The sequence below is a fragment of the Cavia porcellus genome, unplaced genomic scaffold, assembly GCF_034190915.1.
Source record: "Cavia porcellus strain 051 isolate PalLab524CR breed Dunkin Hartley unplaced genomic scaffold, mCavPor4.1 scaffold_18, whole genome shotgun sequence".
Classification (NCBI taxonomy): Eukaryota; Metazoa; Chordata; class Mammalia; order Rodentia; family Caviidae; genus Cavia; species Cavia porcellus.
Window position 1 is genome coordinate 29,374,212 of NW_026947501.1, and position 14,525 is coordinate 29,388,736.

Genomic DNA, 14,525 nt, shown 5'->3' on the forward strand with positions numbered 1-14,525 from the left:
TGATTACCCTGCATTGCCTATTTCGTCCTACAGAGACCACAATAAAGCCTCTAATCCTTTGTTTCTCCCTCTTCTCTGGACCAATAACAAAGTTGTCTTTCACAGCACCCTTTTGGGAACTCTAATAAACTGACTTTGTGATGGCAATCGTTGATTGATTTCTTGGCCTTACTAGACTCTAATTCTTCTATTAATACATGAGGTGCCAGGCCTGGTGGCACATGGGCACATGCTTGTAGACCTAACTCCAAAGGCCATCACAGGGGGATCATTTAACCCAGGAATTCAAGATCAGCCTGCAAAACATAGAGAAATCCCATCTAAGTAAAACCCCATAAGCTAAGAACAGCTTTTGTATTCTCAAACTGTTGAAAAGCTTGGAAGAATTGTATTTCATGACATATGAAAATGACATGAAATTCAAATTTTATTGAATGTCAGTCACACTGATTCTTTCATGTGTGGCCTGAGCCTGCTTTGGGGCTTCCAGTTGGATTGCTATCACTGAGAGTCCACAAGACATAAAAACATTTGCTGTCTTTGCAGAAGTATTGTGCGGACCCCTGCCTGCACACTACAGAACATGCTGTTCCTGTATCTTCTTATTTAATTACCAATGTGTAAAACCCACTGCTTTCTCTGTATAGATTAAATACATCTACACTCTGAAAGCTTCAGAATCTCTAGTTCTAGCTTTCTTCTTTGAGCCTACCCCAAATAATGAAGCCCCCCGTGTTCAATTAGCTTTCTAGAAATGACCCTCAGTAAGAAGAGGTTCCTTGTGACTCAAGTATGTAACAGAAACAAACTTCATGCAACATTATTTATCCTTGAAATATGTGGCTCATTTTGATGAATTTTGTTCTTTTCTGCTTTGTTTTTAAAATAGACTGGCTAAAATCCACTTCACAACTCAGTCATGAGTTAATGTGCACACGATAATAAATTGAAATGACATGAAATGTTTCTTTTCAGTCTACAGAGGATGACAAAAATAGAAATGCATAAAGCACAAAACACAAACCGTATGAGTTTTTTTTAAAGCTCTAGATGCAAAAAGAAAAGAGAAAACTTTTGTTTTAATTGTTGGGTAATTTAATCAAGAAAGTAAGTTAGGGAGAAGGGAATTAAAAAAATAAAACATGTTATGTACATGTGTGAACTTGCCATGATGAATGTAATCATGTACTATAAAAAATGTACTAATAAACTTTTTTATTGAAAAATGAAAGTCAGTTGTACTGAGTTTTGAAAGATGGTTAGAAAATATTTGAGAGAAAAGCAAGAAAAAGACACAATTCACCCCATATCAGGATCAAGGCACTGGGCTAAAAGTTAGATGCAATGATATTTTATGTTTCTAGTTCCTATCATAAGGTTCAGCATCCAGTAGGTGATTGGGGGATTGTTTGATATAGTTCCATGAAGTTTATATGGTCACCTCAGAGTTTCCTTGGTACCAACTCTGCCTCTGTCTCTATACATTTGAGTTCTTATTTTCTTATTTGGTTTTTACAAATTTTTGCTTCTATTGGGGTCATTAAAAAATTCCATGCGACTACTTTTGTTAGAGGTATACTGTAAGTAATATTTGAAATCAAGGCTCTACATTGCAATTTACTGTAAACACTACGTTTAAAAAAAAACTAGGTTAGAGAGCCTGAATTCCAGTTGGTTATTTTTTTTTAACATCACAGAGCCACGATGATAGGTGACCATTAATGACTGCACAATTCCTAAGCCCTTCTTCCCTACATGTGACACTAGATGGAAGGAACACATGGTAACCTTCTCGGGATCCCTCTAAAATCCCAAAAGCTGTTCTTCTTATTATTTAAAATAAGAAGTCCTCCTGACCTCCTCCTTTGGTTTATGACTTCATTCTTCAATGTTTGTGAAACCATGAATGAACCCAGTATACAGAATAACACTATCTGCCATTCTTAGTTCTGAAGAAAATTCATCAGAGGAGACTCTCCAGTCAACACTGTTACTCCTTCATCTTGACTCTTTTGTCTGGTCTGCCATTTCCAGCCCCGAAGCCTCTATTTGTGGGTTACAACCTGGAGGTGTCAGACCAAGGCTGTCATTCTACATTTCCTTTCCCTGAGCTCATCCTGGGCTGCTCCTCTCCCTCTCTCTTACTAAATTTACCTGTCTCTCTTACTAGACTGAGGAGAGAACAAACAAATTTCATGACACTCATCTCTAGGAGACCTGCTCCTACACGCTGACACACGGTGTTTAATCTGCCCCCGCTAAGTCTCTTGAAGATTCTTTATGTTCTCTTTAGCTCTGAGTCCTGGCTCTCTGTGAAGTTGCGATGTTTACTCAAAGTAAACTGTTTTATTATGCAGAAAATTTTAGAATTTTCCTCTCTTCTAATGCTAGGTGTCTCTCTGTATATTCTAAAGTTATCTATAGGTCAAAAGAAATGACACAGTAAGACAGAGTCAAACATTCCAAGAAGAAATATATTACTCCACAGCACAGAAGAAAGTTTGAGTCTTTCAGAAAACAGAGGTGGGAGCCAGTATTCATGCTGGAAAAGTGAAGAACCAAACCAGTGACAGTGGCTTATAGACTCTTTTCCCAGTGCTCTGCTTATACATCCCCCAGACAACATCTGTTCCTGGGGTAAGCCCAGTGTCACGTGCAGCCAGCCAGGAAGAAATGCAAAGCTTGGCCTGCTTATCCACAGCTTGGTCTCAGACTATGTAAGGGCCAGTCAGTGTCCATCAAGTTTTTTCCGGAAGAGACTGCCTACAGGGCATCTCCTGCTGAGAGTACATCGCCGTTTGGCAGAGTGTTGAGCCCAACATGAACAGCTGGGAAAGAAGCCCATGGTGTGGTGAGGGTGGGGGTGGAAATAGGCAGATGCACCCCTTCTATTGCATGCACTTAGAAGTGTAGGAAAAGTCTGAACCTTCACATGTGGTGCTAGCAAGGAAAGGGTTTATTAACTCCTACACCTGGAAATGGAACTCTTCAATCTTTCCTTCCTTTCCCTGACATTTATAATTTGGAGTCAAATGAGTTGGATACTCTGGTACAATATGCACTGACGCCCCAGGCCCTCCCAGAAGCGGGCCCTTAGTACTCACTTTATTCCACTCTGGTTCCTCTGTAAGATGTGATTCCGTGCAGCATCCGGCCACTTCCCCAGCTCCACTCCTGTCTCCCCATGACTTCCCTCTAACACCTCCTTTCACCATAGTCTGGGCACAGCTGCATGGCTTCTGTTCGGCATGTCGTTACCAGTATGCCGCTGCAGTTAGGCAGGAGGTTCCAGTCAACTGCTGAGTCTCCAAGGATCAGAAGGACTGTTGGTTTACAAGAGGGAAATTAACATCTTCCAATGTCCCAGCAAGAAAGCAAATATCCCCCAAAAGTGATGAAGATCACATATGAGGAGGATGCTTTACTTAGGTACTAGAATAGAGATGAATAGTTCTTAAGAAGACAAGAACCAGAGACCTGTGAGTATAACTCAGCTGATGAGCTGATGGAGACAGCCCTGGGTTTGAGTTCCACATTAAACACACACACACACACACACACACACACACACACATACACACACACACACACACACACACACACACACACACACACGCGAGAAAATCCAGGTCGCCTAAAGTAAAATACTAATATATCGCACTACTTAAAAATTTTTGTACTGTTATTTTAATGCATTGATAAAAGTTACTACAAGCTGGGTGTAATGGCACATCTGTAGACCCAGATACTTAGGAGGCTTAGAAAGCTACCAGAAAGAAAATTAAAACATAGCAAAAGAGAGAGTACATGAAATGCTTCAACTCGTGTAACATATAGGTTAGGGTAGCTACTTTACAAAGAATGCCTACACATTGACTTAAAAATGGACTAATGGAAAAATGGGCAAAGGCATGAATAGGCAATTGATACAAGAAGAAACATACATAACTAATAAATATATGAAAAGAAATGTAATCTCACTAATCAATGTATATTAGCACAAAAATAAAACCATTTTTCACATAGATGATTAAAGTTTTATAACTTTAAGAAGAAAAACATCAACATGCTTAGAGAACTGGCTAGGGAAGAAAAGAAATGCTTACGGATTTCTGACAGTGACTGAATCACTATAATTTGAAAGACATTCTGACAATTTCTAATAAAATCACAATCACACATACCTCTTGGCCTAGAAATCTTATTTTGGGAATCTATTCTACAGATACACAATATCTGAAAACCATCATTGTACTTGATCTCAGCCAAAAGGCTGAGAAGTGACAAAAAACATCATTGATTTTAGTGACCAAAAAAAAATTGCCAAAGGAAAATTATCCACTTACACTTGCCGAGGAGATAATAACACTACAGTATTTTGCCCTGGGAAGACCATTGAACTATGAAAGAGACAGATGCTTCTATTGGATCTTTAGTTAGTATATCAGTGTGACTCTCTCTTTGCAAGTACTTTATCTTCCTCTGCAAACTTGGTGTGAGCTTCTTGCTTGACAATATAATAAGCTTAGCATTATTTTCTCAGTGCACCATTATTTAAAATTTTTATTCTTCCATGGAAAACATTAAATGAATTATTGTTTGGAAATACTGATTCTAGTGTCCATAGGATGTGTCTTGAGTGAGACTGACAGGCAGGTCTAGGTTTGTATCTAGAGCTTAATAGTGTTTTGGGAGGAAGTAGATATTAGGATGACCTCAGCAAAGGGATTAGTTTTTTAAAAAGTGGAAGGTTTTATCTAAAAAGGTAAGTAGGGAGACACTCTAAAAGACACAGATACAGAAATTTAAGTAGACGTACACTCATTTAATTGTAGGCTTGTATGTTCATTCTTCATTCAATTTCTTTATTCCAGTGGCCAGTGTCTTTTGTTACTTTTATAGTAATTTTAAATCAAGTGTTTTGTGTACTTTTATAACTAGTTTTCCAGGATCTCATTCAGACAACAATGTGTGTACCCAAAATATGTGGCCATTTCACGACAGAATAAGCATGCATGTTCCAGGAGGGTCCCCATAATTTGGTAGTCCTATGAAACCCTAAGAAAATAAGGTATAACTTTCTTTCAGGAGGAATCTCAGTCCTCATATATTGAAAAGAGAAAGAGCTTCATTTAGATTTAAATGAATTTCTGCTTGGAGCCTTACAACCACCACCATTGCTGCCTTTCCTTGGGAACTGTAGAAACCCAACCCCAATATATTTTAGGTTTATTCCCACTTTACCCACAAAGGCCACATTAGCCCTTTTGGATGACATAGTAGCTCTCTGCCTCCTTTATGCCTTTGTTAATAATTAACTGATGCTCCTGCAGAGACACTGCTGCCAGCTGCCTTCTCCGTGGTCTCAGGTCCCTGACATCTCTCTGGAGTCCTATCACCTTGTCCTCTGTCCCAGATCTTCAAATAACTCTACCCAGAGAGCATAGTTCATGAGCCTTGTTTTGAGGACCCACCCAATGTCCTAGGGCTGTGCGGCCTCTGGGAGGCTATGGCTACCTATGTCTATGATCATTCTATCCCTTCAGACTCTAGTAACCAATGGTTTCCTAGCCCTCCTCATTGAAAAGGTCTTTTAATCATGATTTTAGACACAAAGACACTTCCTCTATAGCCATCTTTACTCTCAGAGGCATCTAACATAATTTCCTTGGTAAGTATGGGCTTTAATCAGAAACCAGAAGATAGGTTTCGCCTGTTGTTCTCCTGGGGAAATTGACTTAAATTGGCCTATCTTTTTGAATGGAGGGTGTGTGTGTGTGTGTGTGTGTGTGTGTGTGTGTGTGTGTGTTGGGAGGAGTCGGGGAAGAAAAAGGAAATACAAATGAGAACATCAGTTAGTGTCTTGATACCTGTATTTTAATAGTTGTGATCATTTGTGCTTCTCCAGGAGGGGACCTTGTATCTCCAGGCCACTCCATCATACCCAGAGCTCACACCAATTCACATCTCTTGGATATCTGAAAAAGAAACACAATGATGTGATGTTTGCAACTTGGAGCAGTAGCATCTCCATTGAAACTGCATCTCTGTCACAAGAGGATTCAAAATAACCTCAGAGCAGCACTTGAAGAAGCTATACATGGCTTTCTCTAGTGGAAGTAATACCAGTCTTTCTCTCCTCACATCCACCAGCTGGGACAAGGGGTGGTATTAGCTGAGAGATGTAGCGGAAGCTGCCAGACTGGGCTGGGGAATTTATCAACTGGGTAATAATGGCTTCTAATGGTATTTGACAGGTACTGTGCCATACGACGCTCGTGACTTAAAGTTTAGGAAATAATACCTAATGAAGTTCATAGTGTTTTGTTAAATTTGTGGAATATAATTATAATAAATATGTATTTTAATGGCAGTGGACATGGAAAAAAGAGATAACTGTTTACCTACAAAATAGAAAAAGGTTTCTTAATGCCAACAGGGATAAATGACAAATGCTTAAAACTGTACTTTGCAAGAATTTTTTTTTTTGTCTTTTTCTTTTTTATCGGTACCAGGGATTGAACTCACGACTGTCTGCTTGCAAGGCAGGCACTTATGCCGCTGAGCTAAATCCCCAGCCCCTTTGCAAGAATTTTTATACCAGTGGTGGCAAACTTACGGCTCACATGTTATTGCATTTTTTTCTTTTAAGACAAAACATGTTACTATAGAGTTGTTTTTCTTTAAAACCTCAGTATTCAGGTTTAATTGCAAGGTTGACACTTCGCAATAAATGAGTTGGGGGCTGCTGTTTGGCTCTCGGTCTCTAAAAGATTCACCACTGTGGCTCTATACTATTCTCCCAGAGAAATAATTCCTGGGCACCGCCAGTATCCTGCCCAAATGTGAAGCTGGCAGGCGCCACCTGGTGGTAGTTATTGCTCACTGTTGTTGATAGTTTACTTCCTTCAGGAAGAGGAAAGCAGGAAAGTGAAAACTGAGATACTGTTTTCTGAACTGTTTGCATTTTTGCTTCATTCTTGTGGTTTGCTCTCCACTTTTCTTCAATTTTCTTATGCTAACATTAAGGATGTATTTTATTAAAAATTCTTAGAAAAGATAAAGTGAGTTTAAATTCTTTGCAGCTGTCTACACATTATCAAACACTTCTTTCACATTTCTGCTTGTTTTTATATATGACACAGTTACTTTTGAAACTACATTATGTTTCCAAATGTCTACATTTGACCACATACATATGGTACCTAATTGAATTTTAGCCATTTCTTTTTGCTTTGTTTTTAGTTTTCTTTCCCCCATTCTTTTTGTTGTCTAGGATTTCTAAAAACGTTTTAATCTTCTTTTTAAAGGTTATCTAGATCACTTTTGATTACAAAAATTAGAAAGTAACTGCCACAAGCAAACTCCATCAAGTGGCAGGTCTCAGTCTTCTGGAGTTCTGCTCCGTGGAGTGCTTGGAAGCACTGTGGGGCTCATAATTTGTAGCAGATTTTAGTCCACGTGTTGCTTTTCCTCATATTTCTTTATAAACTCTTCAACATTCTCACAGAATGCTTTAAGGTCCTTAGAGTGGTCAGCTTAGAGACAATGCTTGAACTGGAGGTCCTTTGCCAGTGCTATGAGGGACTGGATTTCTTGACTGGCCTTCCTTAGCCACTGGTTTCCAGTTCTCCGCTTTTTAATTTTTTTAAGAGAATAAAACTGAACCAAACAAAACAGAGTAAAGTTAATCAGAACAGAACAATGAAAGTGATATAGACTTCAAAACAAGATGGTAGGAAACCAAAAATGGGTACCATAATGTCTCTTGTTTTCTTTAACATAGAAGTCCACACCATCAGATAAAATCAAACAAAACAGAATGAAGCCAATCAAAAAAAAAAAAAGAATGAAAGTGTTACAAAAGTTCAAAACAAGATAATAGGAAATGAGAAATGGTTACTGCAATACATTTTGTTATTTTCAAAACAGCTGTCCATACAGTCAGACATAGTAAAATGAAACAGAACAAGACAGCATAAAATCAAACCTAACAAAACTATGAAAACAATACAGGAATTCAAAACAAAATAATACGAAATTGACAATGGCTACCACCTTCCCTTTTTAGTTGTTTCCTCCCCTTCATTTTCATAATATCTATTATACATTTTGGATCACACTAGCTCCTTCATGTTTTTATTCTAGGAGACAACACAATATTCACCCATGAGCGTGATCTTAAGTTGCATTCATTTACCTGCCTAAGAGATTAATCCTTTTTTTCTAAAGCTGAATAGCTTTCCATTGTATGAAAATACCATATCTTGCTTATCTATTCTGAAGCTGATGAGTAAGCTAGCCCTTATTTATTCAAGTTTCCTGTTGCATGGAACATTGTTTTCTCTCCTTTGGCTTTCAGTCTATGAATTTCCTTGTGAGTTAGTGTTATGAATTGAAAACTGGTGGTCAGCTTAACACCAGCAGAAATAAATCAGCATGGTGCTGAGCATAGATGTTCCACCTGAGGAAAGTTGCCAGCATAAATAGAGACATGGAGAAGGCATTGAGGCATTGAAGCATTGTGGATTCTCCTACATGTCACTGTTTGAGCCGTTGTTTCTCCTGGAGAAGTTTTGGTCCTTACATTGAGCATTGCTTCCTGGCTTTGGAGAGGAGGTTATGTGCTGCTTAATCTCCAGGAAGAACTCCTCACACTGGCTTCCTGGCATGTCCTTGATTGTGCTTATCATCAGAGGAGCTCAGGGCCTCCGTGTTGCTGAGGATGACTGCGGTACTTTTCAGGGCAGCCCTAGTCTTTGGTTTGAGTGTGAATTCTCAGCTCCAGCATAAAACCCTCAATCTATTAGCACAGCTCCTTCACCCTGGTGGCACAGACTTTCTAGCTTCCACCACTGACCTTTGGTCCTTCCCAGTGTGGATCCATAAAAGAGACTGGCATGAGTCCTTCTTGTGGGCTCTAGACCTCCAGTTGGACTCGTGGGAGGCATTGTCATGAGCTTTGGGTCTTCATTTGGACTCATACAGGACATTGCTGTTGGATTCAGACCCTTGGTTGAATAGTCCATGTCTTTGGTGTTGTGGATAGATTTCCTGCACTTTGTGTTAACTCTGAGTGACCATCATAAAATAACATTATAATTCCATGTCTTGATTCTGTTTTCCACACAATCCCTGACTACAACAGTTAGTATGTTTCTTGTATATTGAATATTAATGAATTTTGTTTCTTGATACACTCTCCCTGCATTTCCTTTTATTGGTGAATTGAGGCCATCTATATTAATGGTTACAACTGGTATGCATTGGCTCATCTTTACCATGCAGTTCTCAGCTTTAATCACTAACAGGAAGACCTTCTCTTTTCACTTGTGTTTGGGTGACAGATCTTAGTTTTAATTGCGATCTTCTTTGCGTTTATTTCAATTCTGAAGTCCCTCTTATCCTGTGGAGAATAATCCTTTCCCGCATCAATGAATTGACTTCATCAGCTTAGATGTTAAAATCTTTTTTTGATTCACATCTGCAGATCTCTTCCAGGTAGCTACTTCATCAGTCTCTTGCTGGCCACTGTCTTGGATCTCTGTTGTCTAACATCTTATAATATGTAAAAACTACACTATATTTAGCTAATCTTCTGCCATAATAATGTTTAACCAGATTCTTTTCATTTCTTTGCTATAACAAGCAATGTTCACAACGAACATTCTTATATGCCTTGTGTACGTATTTGTGAGTTTTCTTTGGAGGTAGATAAGATATGGAGTTATTAAGTCAAAGAGCATTTATATTTTAAATTCTAAACACCTTTCAAATTTTCTTTTAACTCAAGACTGGAATTTTAATCATTGTCAATAGGATGTGAAGTAAATATCTTGTCTCTGGTCCTATTCTCTCTCCCTGTGTCTTTCAGTCAGGAGAAGAGATATAATGTCTCTTTTCTTTTTTCCTTTCCATGATTTCATAATTTATAGTCATGGTATTTCCTTGTATGAACTTTTATTGAATTTCCCATGCTCTTTCCATAAAGAGGAGTTATTTCCACAATCTGGACACTGATCCTTGATTGGACTACTTCAGTCTTCAATTTTCTTTGTGGTATTTTATGTCATTCAGAAGTTATAAAAATTGACGTAATCTGATTTGTTAACCTTTGCCCCCTATCTTTTCATTTCCATTTTAAAAGTACTTTTCATAGTATTAATTAGATTGTTGTTACTGGAATGAAATATATGCCACCCACAATTGAATGGATTTATTCAATTTATTTTGACTCACAGTTTCAGAAGTTTAAGTCCATAGTCATCTAGCTCCATGTCAGAACCATCATGACAAAAGAACATAGAAAGGAAAGCTCCTCAACTCATGGCATCCAGGAAGCAGAGGGCGGGGGGAAAGCCCAAGAAAAACAGTCCAGCAACTAGCTAGAATGCCCAAGATCCTGCCCTCATGACCCACTTATACACACCCAAAAGTGTGCTTTACTAGTCTCATAGGTGTCTTTCAAGCCAATTGACTTGACAATCAAGATTAACCATCATAAGCCCATTCCTTGGCAACTTGACACGCAAATATATTTGCCTAAACTGTACTGAATCTCTGAAGATACAATAAAAGGCTAGAATTTCAATTAAAATCATGTAATTATCTCACCTCAACCAAAATATGCTAATTCCTTCTCCAAAGTCTCGAGAGTTCCAGTATTGACTTAAAGTCTCTAAGTCTATGACTCAAGGCAACTTTTGGCTCTAAATCTCTGCAATTTTTTTAAAGTTATATAATCCTCCAAATACAGTATCACAGGCTAATTATTTCCATTCTTAAAGTGAGGAAAAGGGAGATACAAAGGAATTGCACTATAACAAAACCGAAACTCAGAACTCCAAGTCCTATAGCCCTCTCTGTCCAGTACCTGGACATGTGGTAGCATGATGCTAATTTTATAGGTCTTGGGCAGTCCCACTACTATGAAACCTAAATGACCTTTCTTTTGGGCTGTCACTCCTCATTGCCTGAAGATTTCCTTTACAGACATTCCAAATTCTGGAAACTTCAACTTCCAAGGGTCTCCAATATAATTAGGCATCTGGCTGAACTCTTACAGCTTCACACATCTCTCTTTCTCTCTCTCAGAGTTCTAATAAGAACTTTGACGCTGTCACACAACACATGGACTATAGCTGCAATCGTTTTTGAGTTTCTGGGTGGATGAAGAGGGTAGGGGGTGGTGTAGTTCCCTAGGAATCCCTGAATGAACCAGGTGCATTGGAACTCTACTCAAAGCAAAATCTTTCAAAGGAGCTTACACTTTCAGGCCCTTGAACCTGCAGAAGTGTGTGTGTGTGTGTGTGTATGTGTGTGTACATGTAGGCACACACAGCAGGGTGTCTCCTGAGATGGTATCTTATCTCATCAGCAACCACATTTTCCTTGGCCTTCACAAATGATTTTTTTTAACAATTTTGCTTTTTCTAGGTAGGATTTTTGTGATTCTCATGTAAATATACCTAAAAGAAACCAGCCACATTCTGAACACTGGACTACCTTCAAAGTTCTTCTGCCAGATGAATTATTTTGTTGCCTTTAAACTCAGCCTCACACAAAGTTTCAAGGTGGAGACAAAGAAAAGAAAAAGAAGAGGAAAAAGAAATTGTTTTGGTACAGATGTACAACTGTCCCTCCCAAAATGGCAATAACAATTCTTTTCTTTAGATGGGAGGTATGTAGGAAGCTATTTCAGAAGTCTCTGTGGAGAGATAGTTTTGGGATGCCCAGAAAATTAAGAATCTCTGGGCAGGTAATATGTAGGCATGGGAAAACTCTTGCACAAAACACTGAGTGGAAACAGCCACATTTAGAAAACACTCATGGCCTACACATCCATATGGGTTAGTAGAATCTAAGGGAAATGTCCTGGCAACCCACACAGATCACTGGTCATCTAAACCAAACATAGTTTCCCAGTGAAGCCTGCCTGGAATACACCACGCAGACAGATTGGGGCTGACCTTCACTCTTAATATGGGTCTGTCTCAGGCTTTTGACTAAAAGATACTGCCTTCCCACCCTGATGTGGAACTGAAAAAACTTTTGCAATCAACGTACAATCAGTAATCTGTTCAATCATTGCCTTTGTGATTTCTGTGTCTCCTGGGAGAAAGACAAGAGGGGGAAGCAAAATCAACAGTCATCAAGTTCTGTCCCCAGCATGGATGGCTGGGGGGAGCGTTTAAACTACAATCATCTCCCCCTTGTCACCATCAAGGTAATAAATTTCATGTGGGTTATATGTTTATCAATGCCCTATAAAAACCATAGCTTGGCTCTCCCAGCCTACAGATTACAGCATCTAATTCTTCCTGAAATAAAGATCTGGGCACTACTAAGCCAATCCTTGTGGGTTTCTGAATTCAAATTCTTGTCTTCAAAATTTTAAGAGGTGAGCTTACAATGGTGAGTACAAGAAGAAGGATTCTCAGAGCATCTTGCTTTCTTTAATGAAAGGGATGGGCCTGTAACTGGAGGTCAGGTGATGTCATGGTTTATGTCAGAGGCCCCAGGCCTCATGCACTTGCATTGTGGGTTTGTGGCTGGTTCATTGTCTAGCACTTGGATTGATGGTGTCAGTGCTACATCTACCTAGGGGTGGAGCCAGCATATACTGTAATGGCAGGAAGAAGGTGTGTCTCTTTCTCTTGCTGGTTTCTGCCTTGCTGTTTGCAGTTGCCATGAACTGTGGCCCCGCCATGCCAGTTGGAGCCAAATGAGTATGGACTGAAACCTCCAAAAACTGTAAGAAATATACCTTTCCTTTCCCAACTTTTGGCATCAGGTAGTTTGTCTCAGTGATGAGTAAAAAGTAACTAATACATAATTTGGTACCAAGAATGGAGTCATTGCTGTGACTATACCTGACCATGTTTTTCGAGAGGCTTTGGAAATGGTTTGTGGGCAGAGTTTGGAACGGTTCGGACATATCGCCTGGATGCATAGAACTGGAGTAGCTTAGGCTGTTCTGTAGAGGAGATTCTGATCAGAGCTCAGGAGACCATAAGGCTGATAGAAATCCTGATAGTAAAGGCCAGTCTTGGGAGGTTTCTGCTGTAAAGAAGGACTGCATTGGCTGTTGGACTCCCCACAATGTATGTTATGGCTTGGCAGAAAGTTTGTCTGCATTTTGTTCATGCCCAGAGACTATGCCTGAGACTAAGATTAAGGGCAATGGACTAGTTAATCTGGCAAAGGAAATATCAAGGCAGTCAAATGTTGAGGCTGTGGTATGGCTATTGTTGGGGGCTTTTAGCCAGATATATGCTGCAAATCAAGAGCAAAGGGCCAGCGGGATAATTTAAAATGCTATGAGTTTGGACAGAAGGAAAATTCCAGTAAAGCTCTGGATTATAAAGATAGAACCGAGACTTTGATTGCTGAGAAGAAGCAGAGAGATAAGAAAGATGATCAGGGGCATCCCAGGAGGCAGTGGATTTCCATCCTTTGCAGCCTCAAAACTGCAAACGTGGAAGAATTTGCTCAGAGGAGAAAGCTTCAGAGCACCATGCTCCAAAATGGTGACAGAAGCCATATGAGGTTCCAGAATGGCTGCAGCCACATGAGGTTTCAGAATGGTGGCAACCACATGAGGTTTCAGAATGGTAGCAACAAAGAGAAGCTTTTCCTCCCAATCAGGTAAACAGAGCCCAGCTATCAGGTACTGGACCCCTACAGCCAAGAGAGAGAAAAGCCTGGCTACTGCTCTAGCTGGCAGCAAACCTTGGTGGTGTCCACGTGGTGCTGATTTTAGGTGCAAGGAAAATGCACCAATTCTGACAGCTTCCACCTCAATTGCAAAGGGCCTGGGAGGCCAAGCAGTGTGCCCCTGAGAGGACAATTTGTAAAGATGTAAAGGTGAAACCAAAGGTGCAATGGAGATCCCAGAAGTTTGGAAAAGCAAGAAACGTGGATCATCCAAGGAAAGCTGCAAAAAGTGAACAGAGAGGGTTTAAGAGAGAAGCTGTGGGAGCTGAAATCCCTGGAAATGCCTTGGGGGTGGAATCACCCAAGCCTTTTGGAGCTTACAAACAGATTGCCTCAAATGCTGAACATGAAACTCTAGGACTTAATGTTCACCCTGCTGGATGTTGGACTTGCTTTGTTTCCAATGTTTTATATTCCCCTGTTTGTAACCTTTGGAATGATAATGTTTATCTTGTGCCTTTGCATTTCAGAACTGTTTAACCTTCTTTCATTTTTTTGTACAGGGGTTTACAGTTAAGAGTTTGCCATAGATCTTGGAGGAGACTTGGACTTTTCAGCAATGCTGAAACTATTAGGACTTTGACAACTCTTGGAGATGAACTAAATGATTTTTGTATAAAGGATGTGATGAGTCCTGGAGGCCAGGGATGAAATGTCATGGTTTATGTCAGTGACCCCCAGGCCTCATGCACCTGCATTGTGCATTTGTGATTGGTTCATTGTCTAGCACTTGGATTGATGTTGTCAGTGCTACACCTACGTAGGGGTGGAGCCAGCATACAATGTAATGGCAGGAAGAAGATGTGTCT